This window comes from Chamaea fasciata, unplaced genomic scaffold (genome assembly GCF_029207755.1).
Source record: "Chamaea fasciata isolate MVZ Bird 193981 ecotype frontalis unplaced genomic scaffold, bChaFas1.0.hap1 SCAF_50, whole genome shotgun sequence".
Classification (NCBI taxonomy): domain Eukaryota; kingdom Metazoa; phylum Chordata; class Aves; order Passeriformes; family Sylviidae; genus Chamaea; species Chamaea fasciata.
In genome coordinates, this window is record NW_027094135.1 from 1,050,165 (window position 1) to 1,068,016 (window position 17,852).

Here is a 17,852-nt window from a genome sequence, read left to right on the forward strand (position 1 = left end):
CTTCAGCATATCAGTAAGCACACGGAGGGTCAGGGCAACCACCACTCCATCTTCATCGCCCAGCAGATCCACAAAGCTTTGAGACAGACAGCACATTTTTCTGGCCTGTGTGGAACACAAGGCTGCGCTGTGAAGCCGTCAGCAGCTGCACCAGCGACAGCGCCCTGGCACTGCAAGCCCAGCCTGCTGCCGCAGGGCCCAGAGACCAAAGGCCCGTCCCAAAGCACTCGGGCAGCTGAGGCAGGAGAGCTGGGAGCAGCTGCCTCAGCTCCTGAAGCCCAGCCAGCCCATGGGGCTGCTCTCCCCAGTGCAGCTTCAGCTGCTGCCCCTTTCTCACCATCAGGGGATCCTTGCTGAGCACCAGGAGGCCTCTGAGCGCCAGGCGACACATCTGCCTGCGCTCGATCTGCAGGTAACTCGACACGACTATCAGGGCCCAGCCACCACATTTAGTAAAGTCCAGGCACTCCAGGACCTGAAAGGCAGAGGGCAGTGGCACAGGGCCCGGCTGGCAGGAGCCCAGAAGTGCACAGGGCCAGCCCCAGGCAGCAGCACAGGGCGCTGGTTCCATCCCAGGCCAGGGATGCAGCTGCGAGAGGGCAGAGAGCTGGGAGGCAGCTCAGCGAGGCCGCGCTGGCCTTCAGGCTCACCTCCACAAGGAATGCCAGGAGAGGCAGATCGCAGCCTGGCTTCTCAGTGCTGAGGAGCCGGAGCAAGTGGGTTGCGACGCAGGAAGACAAAGGGATTGAGACATGGCACATCTCCCTGTCAGGGGCAAAAAGGAACAAAGAGCCTGAGGTGGGGGGGCACACTTTTCTCAGGACTGACTCATAGAGGTGCAGTCTTTCCCCAGCATCCCTGCAGGGGACGTGGGTACTTTGGGAGGCGGCCACTCCTGTGCACCCTCCTCTCCCAGCCTTTTCCAGTCTGCTCGGCCATCCCTAAAGTGACGAGGCCCTCTGGCCCACGACCACAGGGACTGTGTGGGGCAGCCCGGGCACAGGGCACAAATTCCAGGGACAGCAGGGAGAAGGGGGTCTCACCTGGCCAGCAGAGCCATAGCATAGTGCTGGGTGTCAGCACAGGGCAGTGTGTCCCAGCCATGCTTGGACTCCACAGCGATCACCTCCTTGTCACACTCCAGCCGGCAGAGCAGGGACTTCATGGCCTGCACTGTAAACCTGTGTGCAGAGCAAAGCCCGGGTCACACTGGGAGCACTGGGACTGGCCACAAGGACATGGGAAGGACAGGAGGGCGGAGACCTGTTGGGGTCGCTGGGAAGGCGGTGTTCCTCTCGGCATGCTCTCCAGAAGCGATCGACTTCCTGTGGTGGCATCTGCTGCGTGGTGATGACAACATGGAAAAGCAGAGCCACAAAGAGGCGGGAGGAATAAAGGATCAGTGCCTCGTGGCACTCAGGCACCTGGACAATCACCCACACCACCAGAGTTGCCTGCAAAAGAAGTTGCCGAGGAGAGCGCTCAGTGCTGAGGTGTCCATGTGGCAGGGCCCCAGGGGAGACGCAGGGGGAGCAGCAGGCCTGGTGCCCCCTGAGCCTGCCCTTGGCCCAGGTTTCAGCCCAGGGCCTGAGGCAGGGAGAGGATGGAGAGCTGCTGGAGAGGCGACCTGGGGGTGAGCAAATGCCCAGGAACTCACAGCCAGAGCAAAGACGTCCTCGTTGTCCCCATCAGAGGTGAACATGCGAGACAGAGGCCAGTCCTCCATCACACTGAGGAGTGTTGGCAGCACCTTCTCCACCGTGGAACTCGATGAGCCTATGGTTCTCCACATCATGGCAGCAGCTCTGTGGGATCAGAGCTCTTTGTCAGAGGGACATCTCAGCCACACTACCATGCCCTGTGCGGGTCTGGGGGCCAGGGGACAGAGCCCCGGTGCCCTGAAGGGCAGGGAGGGAGCATGGCAGCAGGCTCAGGAAACAGAGGGGCCCGAGGGTCCTGGACCTGTCTGCCTGTCTGGCAGAGCCCATTGCACAGGCCGGGCAGGGCCACGGCCCTAAAGGCCGGTGAGCCCTGAGCTCTCAAGGCAGGTGAGCCCATACCTGTCACATGTTGGGGCACAGCGCAGGAGGGTCAGCACCACGTCCGCTGGGTGTTCGTCAGCCAGCCTCACAATGTCAGTTTGCATCCCGGCATCCACAGTGACATGGGATGCTAGTCTCTGGTGAACATTCCTAACAATGGCTGGTACCTGGAGGAGGCATGGGGAAGACTTGGAGCACTGTCTAAGGGAGCAACTTCTCCAGCTTCCCTTCCCACAGTACTCTAATGGCTTCAGAGGCTGAGAGGACCCAGTGGCTGGAGGGGACACACAATCCTGGGAGGCCTCCAGCCCTGGCCCCAGGCTGCTTACCCGCTGCTGAGGAGAAACAGAACGCTCCTCGAAAAAATCCACGGTGGGAGCATGAGTCATGGTGGGAGTGGGGGTGCTGTCAGTATTTGGGAGGCCTTGAGTCATTCTGGTGGCAGTGTCTGTGATGGTCGTGCCCTTGGTCATTTCCATGACGACAGCCTTCGCCCGGAGATCATTCACTGCAGTGACAAAATTTTCTGAGCGTGCAGTCAAATTTGTGCTGACATCAGGCTCTTCCTGGCAGCTGGTCAGCCTGGAGTTAAGCTTGGCTGTACCTGCAGTTGCAGTGCTGCTGGTGTTCCTACGCCGAATGCGCAGGAATTTCGGGAACATCTGCAGGGGAACAAAGCCAGGGATGTTCCGTGGAGCGCTCCAAGCGCGGTGCTCGGCCGAGCAGTGACAGCAGGCCCAGCCCAGGTGGGGAGGGCTGCAGGTACCTTCAGTGTCCTGCGGAAGCGGCCACTGGCAGGCCTGTGCTCTTGTGTGCCGTCCGTGGCTGCATCTGGCAAAGAGCGAGAGCAGGCAGTGCTGAGGGGCTGTGGGAGAGGCCGGAGAACACAGCCCAGCCCTGTCCTCCCCAGGCTGGGACTGCCCCGGGATGCCCCAGGGGATGGAGATTGGGCACTGCCAGGTTCAGCCCCAGCCCCTCTTCCGTCCTGTCCTTGGGCATGTCCACAACAGGTGGGAGAGGACGGAGCCAAGCTGGCTGCAGCTATCAGCCCTGTGGCCCAGTTCTGCCACTCACCGTCCTGCACTGGCTGGAACTGCTCTGGCTCTTCAGGCCGTTGTGCTCCACGGCCTTGCTTTCTTTCCCCCCTGAAGACTTTGAAGAGGCCAAGAAATCTGCCCGCCATGCCAGAGTGTGGTGTTGAGGGCGCCTTCTAGAGAGATGGCTCAGAAGAGCTCTGAGTCAACAAGTCCTCGATGGTACGTGCAAAAGAGAAGCCTCGGGTAGGCCACAGGTCACCAAGTCCTGTGGTCTGGCCTCGAGGTCACCTCTAGGAATACCGCCTCGGAAAAGCTCCGGATCAGACGGGAATGAGTGTGCCTTGGGGGGGCTCCTCACGACACCGCTCTATCCCGTCCTGTCCCGTCGCCTGCTCCGAGCACTGTGGCCTGGCTGAGTCACCGCCAGCACCTATGTCACCACGGGTCACAAAGGGTCCTTTGACACCCTGTCCCGTTCCATGCCATGGTGACCCCGCTGCTGCACCGTGTCACAAAGGGCCAATGCACACACTGCCACCTGCCCTGGGGCCACCCCCAGCCCAGCCAAGGTGGCCCAGGTTGGAAGGAATCCCTCACCCCAAGTGTCGAAGACAGCCCTGAGACAGCATCTTTCGGAGCGGCTCAAACCGTGGGCAAACGCTGCCCGGCTCTGCGGGCCCAGGGCAGCAGAAGGAGCCCCCAGGGCTGCCGACGCGGCCGCAGCGGGAAGGGCACGGGGCCTTGCACAGTAAAGCTGGCACGGCCTCCCTGGGACACGTCCCCATCCGCTGGCCGTCCTAAACCCGCGGGTGTGACGCAGACGAGGAACGTGTGGGCCAGGGCACGGATGCTGCTCTGAGCCCTGGGGCCAGGGGAGCGCTGAAACCGGCAGGTGTGACGGAGCCCCCGCCCAAGCAGAGCTGCTGCCCCCCGAGCCCTGGCAGTGCTGGTGTCATCTCCTGCCCCAGAGACCTGTGCCCCGGGGCGCTTCTCTGCCACAGGGCAGCCAAAGCCAATGTGCGCTGGGGGCCGTGCTCCTTCCTACAGGGCATGTGGGCAGGAGCACCTGGAGCAAGTGCTGGCAACTGTTGCACTCTGTCAGAAGCTGTTACTCCATGCTGAAATTGTTTTCTACTTGGAGCCATTTCCTGAAGCACAAAATCACCCTGGCAGCAAAGGCAGAGAAGGATCTGGCATTTAAGAATCTTCAATTCAGGAAAGCTTTTCTTCCCATTACTCAACTCAAGTAGTTCCAAAAAGTTGCAAACTTCCTAAATTAATAGCAATGGCCTGAGAACCTGATAGATTTGGAAGTTTCCTTCCCACCTCAAAGCAGCAACACATTTGCCTTAAGGTCATCCACTGAATGTCACTTTACAAAGCAGAAGACCACACAGAGGCAAAATAAAGGCCTTGCTTTGGTTTCAAACATTTTTCTAGGAAGGCATGTTAAGAGCCTAATTCTCTTAAGGAATAAAAGCTCTTCACGAATGAAAGTCCACTCAGTGTTACAAAAGCAGCCCAAACAAAGGAGTAGATTGCAAAAGGCCTAATCCTGCCCCTGCTACAGATATCTAAGTGGCCAAGAAAGCACAGCTCTCCCCTCCTCTTCTCTGCAGGAGAAGCAGGATGACTAAGAGAAAAAGTCCCAGCTATTCCTTCTGTCCTCCATAACCAAAGCTGTGCCATACCACAGGTGGTGCCTTCAAAGTGACTCCAGTTCCAGCCTAGACCTCTCCTCTTCCAGACGACTCCTTCCCCAACACGCCCAGCAACACTAACCCCAGCTCAACGCCCTGCCAAGACCCGCAGCTGTCCCCATCCCTCCGCAGAGCTTTCTCACCCCTTGGTTCCCTGCACGTGCCGTGGGATGGCACTCAGGAGGATGTGCTCCAAGGCCTTCCCCGGCAGCAAGCTCAGGCTGCCAGGCCTACGGTTCCTGGATCATCCTTCCCACCCACCCTTCCCGTGCTCGGCTGTTCCATTTGTGCTCAGCTCGGACTTGTCCGCTTAAGCAGGACTGCTGGTAAAGGATGGAGAGCAGCCTGGCAAGCTCCTTCTCCAGCTCCCTCTTTACTCTCAGGGGAGGTAGAGCATGCCACAGGAAAGCAAGCAGTGCCAAAAACTTGGGCCAGCATCAGGCACATTTAGGAATGAAACAAGGCCTTTGTTTGATGTAAGGAAGCACAGGCAATTGACAGAAGGAAAGAGTACTTAGCACAGATATCCAGAAGTACTTAGCACCAGTTAACATAAGAAAAACCTGGAAGCCTAACTTGGCAAGAGAGTGACTTGACAAAAAGCTTTAGCCATAGCCTTGGGGAAGACCTAAGGGCGGCTACAGAATCAGCCCTGTGCAGGGAAGGGGTGAGGAAGATGAGCTGCTTTGGTGCGTTGAGACTCCTCCTGGCCAGCAGGTGGACATTAGCTTCAAGTCTAGGATTCTGGCGCAATGTGCTTCTTTCTAAGCCCCTGCCTATGGAATCGCCTCAGCAGTCTAAAGACGGAAGGTATTTTTGATAGAATTCCTACAGAAAGCCACTGAAATCTGGACGTGGCAAAGAAGCCTTGTGGTGGGGAGCAGAGCCCTAACCTCCTGCCAATCAAAGAGCTTTTGGTGGACAATGCATTTGTCTGCTGATTTCTTTGAATTCTAGAGACCTCTCAGGACTGCTCTATCCTGAGAGAACGCCCTTGGCCTTGACCTGTAGGCACCCGCGCAAGCTTCAAATCAGCTTCCAGAACCTCTCTTGGCCGGCATCCTGACGGGAATGCAGGACTGCTGCGATGCACTGCTGGCACCCAGCAGGACAGGACCGGCTGTCTCGTGTCCACGTAGCAGCACCCCCTGACACAGCCGGGGTCATCCCGACAGCAGACAAGGCTCACGTGTGTGCGGAGAGGGGCAAGGAGCGCTGGGCTCCTCTCAGGGTGTCTCAGCTGGGCCTGCTCCACAACACGCCCCCATTTGAAGGCCTGCTAATGCCCAGCTGCCAGCAATGCCTGCCTTGTTCTCTCCAAGATGCACAGGGAGAGCCAGTGAGCAGGGCGCCTTGGGAGGCAAACCTTCCAAGCCTTTTCTGAGGCCACGGACACCCCAAGATCAGCCAAGACTCTCCGTGCCGCCTGGCCCACACAGCCCAGCTCGGTGCGGACCCTCTGGGCCGCAGCAGCTTCCAGCAAACAAGAGGCAAATGCATATTGCCAAGAGTTGAAACACAGCAGACAGGTAAGATGTGAGAGGTGTGTGCGTGAAGGCCTTTGAATTCACAGCTCTCAACGACAGCTTTGGGGCTGGCATCTGGACAGTGATGCTCCTGCTCACACCTGTGTCCAAAGGGGGGGAACACACCCTGCTGCAGGTGTTGGCCTTGGTCTCCGCAGGTCCAGGTGGATTCCAAACCCGCTCTTCACAGCCTTCTCCCTTCCCTTGTCCATCTGCCAAGTGCAACAGGCCTCAAGGACTGAAAGGACCACAGAGAGCCAAAGGGGGACAGTTGCTCCGACAGCACCGGGAGCTCCTAGGAAAGCACTTTCCTTCCGCAGCAAGCCCCCTTCCCCCAGAGGCGTTTCCCCAAATGTGTACCTTTCCTGGGGAACACCAACACACTCTTAAGAAACCCTGGCAAGGCTGAATTCCTTCTGGTCCTTTCTGGACAGGCGCTCCAGCTCTAGCTGGGATTTCCCCCAGTGTGATTCCAGGTGGAGGTTCGCACATGCAGCCCCAGACCCGCTACAAACACAAGCTGCCCGCCGCCTCTTCACCTGCCTCGACGCCTGCCTGCGCTCACAGCAGCAAAACCAGGCTCTTCCCGGCCAGAGACCAGAGCCCTGTTCCCGCAGGACGCTCCTGCCAGCACCTTCCAGGACTCTCCACTGTGCACACAGCACTTTTCATGCCCGCTCTCCACAGCCTTTGGAACACAGAGCACAGCCTGGCTGGCGCTGCCATCAGCACGCCCCAAACACAGGCGGAGGAAGGAGAAGCAGGGGCTGCTTTGTGGCCATGCCCAGGAGAGACTGGAAGGCTGCCCTCCCTCTGCTCTCACTTGCTTGGCTTTCTGACAGGCTCTGAGGCAGGGGCTGCGATTCCTCAGCTCTGGGGACCAGAACCGCAGCCAGGATCCCGGCACTGCCTGATGGCGCTCGGGTCATTGGCTCGGTCACGCGTCCGAGTCTCGGCCACCATGCTGCTGCTGCTTCACTTGCCCTTAGGCACACCCAAAGCTCCCTGTTAAGGCCTGATGGTCTCTGCTTCTGCCCTCTCCCTGACCCTGTGCAAGCATGGAGCACTGCTGTGCTTTCAGGAAGCCATTCTTGAAAGCTTTCAGCATTCCAAGCTCCTTTGCCCTCTGTAGATGCTTGCCATGGAATCCCTCACAGCTGGGTTCAGAGCATACTCAGGTTGGCTCTTCCTAAATCCAGGAGCTTCAGGCTGCTCAGTTGGACCTTAAACTCCACAGTGTTGTGGAACTGGACCTTCAGCACAGGCACCTTTCCAGCCTGACGCGGCCTCGCTCCTCTGTGTCTCTGCACAAAAGACGGCGCGGAAGAGGACGGCAGAAGGGGCCTGTGTGTGCCAGGGCTCAGGTTTTTACGCCGGTTCAGCTCCACAGAGATGCAGGTGAAGTGAAGAAGCCAAAGTGTTTATTAATGAAAGTCGAAGGAAAGGGATGAGCTGGGTGGGAATAAGGGGGGATGGGCAGGGTTTGAGGGCTGGGATGGAAAGAGCTGTCAAAAGGGTTGGAGAGTGGAGGAAAAAAAAGGGCATGGGCAGGGTCTGAGGGCTGGAGGGAGGGAGCTAACTACAAACAGGGAAAGGTCTGAAGCCATGGGAATTGTGCTCAGCCTCAGCTGTGCGTGGAGCTCCAGCAGCACTGAGAGATGGTGTCCTCTTCAGTGTCTCCCGGTGTGTTCTTGGGACACTGGTTCACTGGTTTCAGAAGACGTCCCCAGTTGTTGAGCTTTTTGGGGAAACCGGGCTTCATTTTGCAGGTTAGAGCATGACGGGCTGCTGTCATGCCTCTGGGTTTGAAGGGCTGGAAGAGAGAAGAACAGAGCCATGGTCAGAGCCGGGATCTGTGGGAACCCTAGGAGATCTTCCTGCCAGGGCCATCCCACCCAGAAGGAAGCAGGAGACATTGGGATCAGCCAGAAGGTGCTTGCCACGAATCCCCCACGTGCCCCTGAAATCTCTGTGTGTTGTGCCCTCTCCAGCCCTCGTCCACACAAGGAGCAAAGCCCTCCACAGCCGGGGACTGCAGCTCTCGGCCCAGGCAGCGCAGCTTCCCCCGCCAGACAGAGCCGCTGACAACCCGCTGCCCTCACTCACCCCTGGCGATGAGCTGGAGCTCTCCCTGCTACATCCTCATCAACCGCACGGCCATGCCTGTGAACACAGAGCGTGTCACGGCCCCAGCGGCACGGCTCCCTGCCAGCGCCGCTGCCAGCCCTGTGGCCACACGGCCTCCTGCCCCGGCAGGGCTCAGCCCGGGCCCTTGCCGCCTGCTGCCGCCCCAGGGCACGGCTGCCAGAGGGCGGCAGCAGCCCCGAGGGCAGGCGGGGCTCCACGGCGCCGGGCCCGGATGCCGCTGCAGCCGGGGCAGCAGCCGGGGCCGGGGCCGAGCTGCGGCGGGCTGGGGAGGGAGCCCGGGCTCGTGGCTTACCGATGAACCCCATGGTCGCCTCCAGCAGGGACTCCTGTGGGTTCTGCAGGTGCTCGGCTGCTCGGCTCCTGTCGTCTGCCAGCTGGAGAGAGCGGCAGGAGGGAAGGGTTGGCGCGGGCTCAGCCCCTGGGCCGGGCTCTGGCCGCGCCCAGCCCCGGCCTCCCCTGCCCGCACGGCCCTGAGGTGCGGCCAGCAGCCGCTGGTGCCGGGCTCTGGAGGGGGCAGAGGGCCGGCTGCTGCCCGGGGAGCGGCGCTGCCGCCCCGCCCCGCAGCCCCGCTGGGCCGGGACTCCACGGGCACCCGGCTCGGGGCCGCAGGAGCCTGGAGAAGAGCCCGCGGGGCCCAGGGAAGGGAGCGGCGTGTGGGGCGCAGGCCGGAGCCCCTGGGTGCAGCGCTGGGCAGGGGCCACGGCTGCCAGCCCCGCGGCCACGGATCTTCTCCAGGCTGAGGCTGGCACTTCTCCAAGCCATCCTTACCTTACACTCATCGATATTCAACAGATCTTCCTTGGTCGGTAGCTCCTCCAGATCCCTCCACTCCAGGAACTTGGCCGCACAATGCAGGGTTTCCCGAGAGGCCTGAAGAGCAGCAGAGATGCAGAGATGGCACCACAGCCCAGGGCACAAGGACCCGCATCCCTGTGCCAAGGCCTGGAGGAGGACGCAGCCTGCGTGGCACCAGGGCAGGAGGTGGCTGAGCCCCCTCCCAGGGATGCCCAAAACCTCACATTTGCCACACGCCGGTTCTCATCACGGCAGTAGATTAAAAGGAGGTGCAGGCTCTTGTTGACAATTGTCTTCAGGGGTTCTTTTCCCTCATCCACTACCACCTCCATCACCTTACGGAAGAGGTCAATGGAGAGCAGTTGCATGAAGCTATTTTCCTAGAGGAAAGGAAAAAACCTAAGCACCGATTACACCAATTACTCCAGGCCCACCTAGGCAAAGGCCTGAAAATGCAGACAGCGCAAAGTTTCTGGGCAGCACCCAATGCCTGTGGCTTGAGTTGCAGAACCTTACATTGTTAAAGAGCGCCAGGAGTGCCTCAGCCAGCTTCGGGGCGGTGGTGCTGGATATCAGGATGCCTTCGTTCTTCAGCATATCAGTAAGCACACGGAGGGTCAGGGCAACCACCACTCCATCTTCATCGCCCAGCAGATCCACAAAGCTTTGAGACAGACAGCACATTTTTCTGGCCTGTGTGGAACACAAGGCTGCGCTGTGAAGCCGTCAGCAGCTGCACCAGCGACAGCGCCCTGGCACTGCAAGCCCAGCCTGCTGCCGCAGGGCCCAGAGACCAAAGGCCCGTCCCAAAGCACTCGGGCAGCTGAGGCAGGAGAGCTGGGAGCAGCTGCCTCAGCTCCTGAAGCCCAGCCAGCCCATGGGGCTGCTCTCCCCAGTGCAGCTTCAGCTGCTGCCCCTTTCTCACCATCAGGGGATCCTTGCTGAGCACCAGGAGGCCTCTGAGCGCCAGGCGACACATCTGCCTGCGCTCGATCTGCAGGTAACTCGACACGACTATCAGGGCCCAGCCACCACATTTAGTAAAGTCCAGGCACTCCAGGACCTGAAAGGCAGAGGGCAGTGGCACAGGGCCCGGCTGGCAGGAGCCCAGAAGTGCACAGGGCCAGCCCCAGGCAGCAGCACAGGGCGCTGGTTCCATCCCAGGCCAGGGATGCAGCTGCGAGAGGGCAGAGAGCTGGGAGGCAGCTCAGCGAGGCCGCGCTGGCCTTCAGGCTCACCTCCACAAGGAATGCCAGGAGAGGCAGATCGCAGCCTGGCTTCTCAGTGCTGAGGAGCCGGAGCAAGTGGGTTGCGACGCAGGAAGACAAAGGGATTGAGACATGGCACATCTCCCTGTCAGGGGCAAAAAGGAACAAAGAGCCTGAGGTGGGGGGGCACACTTTTCTCAGGACTGACTCATAGAGGTGCAGTCTTTCCCCAGCATCCCTGCAGGGGACGTGGGTACTTTGGGAGGCGGCCACTCCTGTGCACCCTCCTCTCCCAGCCTTTTCCAGTCTGCTCGGCCATCCCTAAAGTGACGAGGCCCTCTGGCCCACGACCACAGGGACTGTGTGGGGCAGCCCGGGCACAGGGCACAAATTCCAGGGACAGCAGGGAGAAGGGGGTCTCACCTGGCCAGCAGAGCCATAGCATAGTGCTGGGTGTCAGCACAGGGCAGTGTGTCCCAGCCATGCTTGGACTCCACAGCGATCACCTCCTTGTCACACTCCAGCCGGCAGAGCAGGGACTTCATGGCCTGCACTGTAAACCTGTGTGCAGAGCAAAGCCCGGGTCACACTGGGAGCACTGGGACTGGCCACAAGGACATGGGAAGGACAGGAGGGCGGAGACCTGTTGGGGTCGCTGGGAAGGCGGTGTTCCTCTCGGCATGCTCTCCAGAAGCGATCGACTTCCTGTGGTGGCATCTGCTGCGTGGTGATGACAACATGGAAAAGCAGAGCCACAAAGAGGCGGGAGGAATAAAGGATCAGTGCCTCGTGGCACTCAGGCACCTGGACAATCACCCACACCACCAGAGTTGCCTGCAAAAGAAGTTGCCGAGGAGAGCGCTCAGTGCTGAGGTGTCCATGTGGCAGGGCCCCAGGGGAGACGCAGGGGGAGCAGCAGGCCTGGTGCCCCCTGAGCCTGCCCTTGGCCCAGGTTTCAGCCCAGGGCCTGAGGCAGGGAGAGGATGGAGAGCTGCTGGAGAGGCGACCTGGGGGTGAGCAAATGCCCAGGAACTCACAGCCAGAGCAAAGACGTCCTCGTTGTCCCCATCAGAGGTGAACATGCGAGACAGAGGCCAGTCCTCCATCACACTGAGGAGTGTTGGCAGCACCTTCTCCACCGTGGAACTCGATGAGCCTATGGTTCTCCACATCATGGCAGCAGCTCTGTGGGATCAGAGCTCTTTGTCAGAGGGACATCTCAGCCACACTACCATGCCCTGTGCGGGTCTGGGGGCCAGGGGACAGAGCCCCGGTGCCCTGAAGGGCAGGGAGGGAGCATGGCAGCAGGCTCAGGAAACAGAGGGGCCCGAGGGTCCTGGACCTGTCTGCCTGTCTGGCAGAGCCCATTGCACAGGCCGGGCAGGGCCACGGCCCTAAAGGCCGGTGAGCCCTGAGCTCTCAAGGCAGGTGAGCCCATACCTGTCACATGTTGGGGCACAGCGCAGGAGGGTCAGCACCACGTCCGCTGGGTGTTCGTCAGCCAGCCTCACAATGTCAGTTTGCATCCCGGCATCCACAGTGACATGGGATGCTAGTCTCTGGTGAACATTCCTAACAATGGCTGGTACCTGGAGGAGGCATGGGGAAGACTTGGAGCACTGTCTAAGGGAGCAACTTCTCCAGCTTCCCTTCCCACAGTACTCTAATGGCTTCAGAGGCTGAGAGGACCCAGTGGCTGGAGGGGACACACAATCCTGGGAGGCCTCCAGCCCTGGCCCCAGGCTGCTTACCCGCTGCTGAGGAGAAACAGAACGCTCCTCGAAAAAATCCACGGTGGGAGCATGAGTCATGGTGGGAGTGGGGGTGCTGTCAGTATTTGGGAGGCCTTGAGTCATTCTGGTGGCAGTGTCTGTGATGGTCGTGCCCTTGGTCATTTCCATGACGACAGCCTTCGCCCGGAGATCATTCACTGCAGTGACAAAATTTTCTGAGCGTGCAGTCAAATTTGTGCTGACATCAGGCTCTTCCTGGCAGCTGGTCAGCCTGGAGTTAAGCTTGGCTGTACCTGCAGTTGCAGTGCTGCTGGTGTTCCTACGCCGAATGCGCAGGAATTTCGGGAACATCTGCAGGGGAACAAAGCCAGGGATGTTCCGTGGAGCGCTCCAAGCGCGGTGCTCGGCCGAGCAGTGACAGCAGGCCCAGCCCAGGTGGGGAGGGCTGCAGGTACCTTCAGTGTCCTGCGGAAGCGGCCACTGGCAGGCCTGTGCTCTTGTGTGCCGTCCGTGGCTGCATCTGGCAAAGAGCGAGAGCAGGCAGTGCTGAGGGGCTGTGGGAGAGGCCGGAGAACACAGCCCAGCCCTGTCCTCCCCAGGCTGGGACTGCCCCGGGATGCCCCAGGGGATGGAGATTGGGCACTGCCAGGTTCAGCCCCAGCCCCTCTTCCGTCCTGTCCTTGGGCATGTCCACAACAGGTGGGAGAGGACGGAGCCAAGCTGGCTGCAGCTATCAGCCCTGTGGCCCAGTTCTGCCACTCACCGTCCTGCACTGGCTGGAACTGCTCTGGCTCTTCAGGCCGTTGTGCTCCACGGCCTTGCTTTCTTTCCCCCCTGAAGACTTTGAAGAGGCCAAGAAATCTGCCCGCCATGCCAGAGTGTGGTGTTGAGGGCGCCTTCTAGAGAGATGGCTCAGAAGAGCTCTGAGTCAACAAGTCCTCGATGGTACGTGCAAAAGAGAAGCCTCGGGTAGGCCACAGGTCACCAAGTCCTGTGGTCTGGCCTCGAGGTCACCTCTAGGAATACCGCCTCGGAAAAGCTCCGGATCAGACGGGAATGAGTGTGCCTTGGGGGGGCTCCTCACGACACCGCTCTATCCCGTCCTGTCCCGTCGCCTGCTCCGAGCACTGTGGCCTGGCTGAGTCACCGCCAGCACCTATGTCACCACGGGTCACAAAGGGTCCTTTGACACCCTGTCCCGTTCCATGCCATGGTGACCCCGCTGCTGCACCGTGTCACAAAGGGCCAATGCACACACTGCCACCTGCCCTGGGGCCACCCCCAGCCCAGCCAAGGTGGCCCAGGTTGGAAGGAATCCCTCACCCCAAGTGTCGAAGACAGCCCTGAGACAGCATCTTTCGGAGCGGCTCAAACCGTGGGCAAACGCTGCCCGGCTCTGCGGGCCCAGGGCAGCAGAAGGAGCCCCCAGGGCTGCCGACGCGGCCGCAGCGGGAAGGGCACGGGGCCTTGCACAGTAAAGCTGGCACGGCCTCCCTGGGACACGTCCCCATCCGCTGGCCGTCCTAAACCCGCGGGTGTGACGCAGACGAGGAACGTGTGGGCCAGGGCACGGATGCTGCTCTGAGCCCTGGGGCCAGGGGAGCGCTGAAACCGGCAGGTGTGACGGAGCCCCCGCCCAAGCAGAGCTGCTGCCCCCCGAGCCCTGGCAGTGCTGGTGTCATCTCCTGCCCCAGAGACCTGTGCCCCGGGGCGCTTCTCTGCCACAGGGCAGCCAAAGCCAATGTGCGCTGGGGGCCGTGCTCCTTCCTACAGGGCATGTGGGCAGGAGCACCTGGAGCAAGTGCTGGCAACTGTTGCACTCTGTCAGAAGCTGTTACTCCATGCTGAAATTGTTTTCTACTTGGAGCCATTTCCTGAAGCACAAAATCACCCTGGCAGCAAAGGCAGAGAAGGATCTGGCATTTAAGAATCTTCAATTCAGGAAAGCTTTTCTTCCCATTACTCAACTCAAGTAGTTCCAAAAAGTTGCAAACTTCCTAAATTAATAGCAATGGCCTGAGAACCTGATAGATTTGGAAGTTTCCTTCCCACCTCAAAGCAGCAACACATTTGCCTTAAGGTCATCCACTGAATGTCACTTTACAAAGCAGAAGACCACACAGAGGCAAAATAAAGGCCTTGCTTTGGTTTCAAACATTTTTCTAGGAAGGCATGTTAAGAGCCTAATTCTCTTAAGGAATAAAAGCTCTTCACGAATGAAAGTCCACTCAGTGTTACAAAAGCAGCCCAAACAAAGGAGTAGATTGCAAAAGGCCTAATCCTGCCCCTGCTACAGATATCTAAGTGGCCAAGAAAGCACAGCTCTCCCCTCCTCTTCTCTGCAGGAGAAGCAGGATGACTAAGAGAAAAAGTCCCAGCTATTCCTTCTGTCCTCCATAACCAAAGCTGTGCCATACCACAGGTGGTGCCTTCAAAGTGACTCCAGTTCCAGCCTAGACCTCTCCTCTTCCAGACGACTCCTTCCCCAACACGCCCAGCAACACTAACCCCAGCTCAACGCCCTGCCAAGACCCGCAGCTGTCCCCATCCCTCCGCAGAGCTTTCTCACCCCTTGGTTCCCTGCACGTGCCGTGGGATGGCACTCAGGAGGATGTGCTCCAAGGCCTTCCCCGGCAGCAAGCTCAGGCTGCCAGGCCTACGGTTCCTGGATCATCCTTCCCACCCACCCTTCCCGTGCTCGGCTGTTCCATTTGTGCTCAGCTCGGACTTGTCCGCTTAAGCAGGACTGCTGGTAAAGGATGGAGAGCAGCCTGGCAAGCTCCTTCTCCAGCTCCCTCTTTACTCTCAGGGGAGGTAGAGCATGCCACAGGAAAGCAAGCAGTGCCAAAAACTTGGGCCAGCATCAGGCACATTTAGGAATGAAACAAGGCCTTTGTTTGATGTAAGGAAGCACAGGCAATTGACAGAAGGAAAGAGTACTTAGCACAGATATCCAGAAGTACTTAGCACCAGTTAACATAAGAAAAACCTGGAAGCCTAACTTGGCAAGAGAGTGACTTGACAAAAAGCTTTAGCCATAGCCTTGGGGAAGACCTAAGGGCGGCTACAGAATCAGCCCTGTGCAGGGAAGGGGTGAGGAAGATGAGCTGCTTTGGTGCGTTGAGACTCCTCCTGGCCAGCAGGTGGACATTAGCTTCAAGTCTAGGATTCTGGCGCAATGTGCTTCTTTCTAAGCCCCTGCCTATGGAATCGCCTCAGCAGTCTAAAGACGGAAGGTATTTTTGATAGAATTCCTACAGAAAGCCACTGAAATCTGGACGTGGCAAAGAAGCCTTGTGGTGGGGAGCAGAGCCCTAACCTCCTGCCAATCAAAGAGCTTTTGGTGGACAATGCATTTGTCTGCTGATTTCTTTGAATTCTAGAGACCTCTCAGGACTGCTCTATCCTGAGAGAACGCCCTTGGCCTTGACCTGTAGGCACCCGCGCAAGCTTCAAATCAGCTTCCAGAACCTCTCTTGGCCGGCATCCTGACGGGAATGCAGGACTGCTGCGATGCACTGCTGGCACCCAGCAGGACAGGACCGGCTGTCTCGTGTCCACGTAGCAGCACCCCCTGACACAGCCGGGGTCATCCCGACAGCAGACAAGGCTCACGTGTGTGCGGAGAGGGGCAAGGAGCGCTGGGCTCCTCTCAGGGTGTCTCAGCTGGGCCTGCTCCACAACACGCCCCCATTTGAAGGCCTGCTAATGCCCAGCTGCCAGCAATGCCTGCCTTGTTCTCTCCAAGATGCACAGGGAGAGCCAGTGAGCAGGGCGCCTTGGGAGGCAAACCTTCCAAGCCTTTTCTGAGGCCACGGACACCCCAAGATCAGCCAAGACTCTCCGTGCCGCCTGGCCCACACAGCCCAGCTCGGTGCGGACCCTCTGGGCCGCAGCAGCTTCCAGCAAACAAGAGGCAAATGCATATTGCCAAGAGTTGAAACACAGCAGACAGGTAAGATGTGAGAGGTGTGTGCGTGAAGGCCTTTGAATTCACAGCTCTCAACGACAGCTTTGGGGCTGGCATCTGGACAGTGATGCTCCTGCTCACACCTGTGTCCAAAGGGGGGGAACACACCCTGCTGCAGGTGTTGGCCTTGGTCTCCGCAGGTCCAGGTGGATTCCAAACCCGCTCTTCACAGCCTTCTCCCTTCCCTTGTCCATCTGCCAAGTGCAACAGGCCTCAAGGACTGAAAGGACCACAGAGAGCCAAAGGGGGACAGTTGCTCCGACAGCACCGGGAGCTCCTAGGAAAGCACTTTCCTTCCGCAGCAAGCCCCCTTCCCCCAGAGGCGTTTCCCCAAATGTGTACCTTTCCTGGGGAACACCAACACACTCTTAAGAAACCCTGGCAAGGCTGAATTCCTTCTGGTCCTTTCTGGACAGGCGCTCCAGCTCTAGCTGGGATTTCCCCCAGTGTGATTCCAGGTGGAGGTTCGCACATGCAGCCCCAGACCCGCTACAAACACAAGCTGCCCGCCGCCTCTTCACCTGCCTCGACGCCTGCCTGCGCTCACAGCAGCAAAACCAGGCTCTTCCCGGCCAGAGACCAGAGCCCTGTTCCCGCAGGACGCTCCTGCCAGCACCTTCCAGGACTCTCCACTGTGCACACAGCACTTTTCATGCCCGCTCTCCACAGCCTTTGGAACACAGAGCACAGCCTGGCTGGCGCTGCCATCAGCACGCCCCAAACACAGGCGGAGGAAGGAGAAGCAGGGGCTGCTTTGTGGCCATGCCCAGGAGAGACTGGAAGGCTGCCCTCCCTCTGCTCTCACTTGCTTGGCTTTCTGACAGGCTCTGAGGCAGGGGCTGCGATTCCTCAGCTCTGGGGACCAGAACCGCAGCCAGGATCCCGGCACTGCCTGATGGCGCTCGGGTCATTGGCTCGGTCACGCGTCCGAGTCTCGGCCACCATGCTGCTGCTGCTTCACTTGCCCTTAGGCACACCCAAAGCTCCCTGTTAAGGCCTGATGGTCTCTGCTTCTGCCCTCTCCCTGACCCTGTGCAAGCATGGAGCACTGCTGTGCTTTCAGGAAGCCATTCTTGAAAGCTTTCAGCATTCCAAGCTCCTTTGCCCTCTGTAGATGCTTGCCATGGAATCCCTCACAGCTGGGTTCAGAGCATACTCAGGTTGGCTCTTCCTAAATCCAGGAGCTTCAGGCTGCTCAGTTGGACCTTAAACTCCACAGTGTTGTGGAACTGGACCTTCAGCACAGGCACCTTTCCAGCCTGACGCGGCCTCGCTCCTCTGTGTCTCTGCACAAAAGACGGCGCGGAAGAGGACGGCAGAAGGGGCCTGTGTGTGCCAGGGCTCAGGTTTTTACGCCGGTTCAGCTCCACAGAGATGCAGGTGAAGTGAAGAAGCCAAAGTGTTTATTAATGAAAGTCGAAGGAAAGGGATGAGCTGGGTGGGAATAAGGGGGGATGGGCAGGGTTTGAGGGCTGGGATGGAAAGAGCTGTCAAAAGGGTTGGAGAGTGGAGGAAAAAAAAGGGCATGGGCAGGGTCTGAGGGCTGGAGGGAGGGAGCTAACTACAAACAGGGAAAGGTCTGAAGCCATGGGAATTGTGCTCAGCCTCAGCTGTGCGTGGAGCTCCAGCAGCACTGAGAGATGGTGTCCTCTTCAGTGTCTCCCGGTGTGTTCTTGGGACACTGGTTCACTGG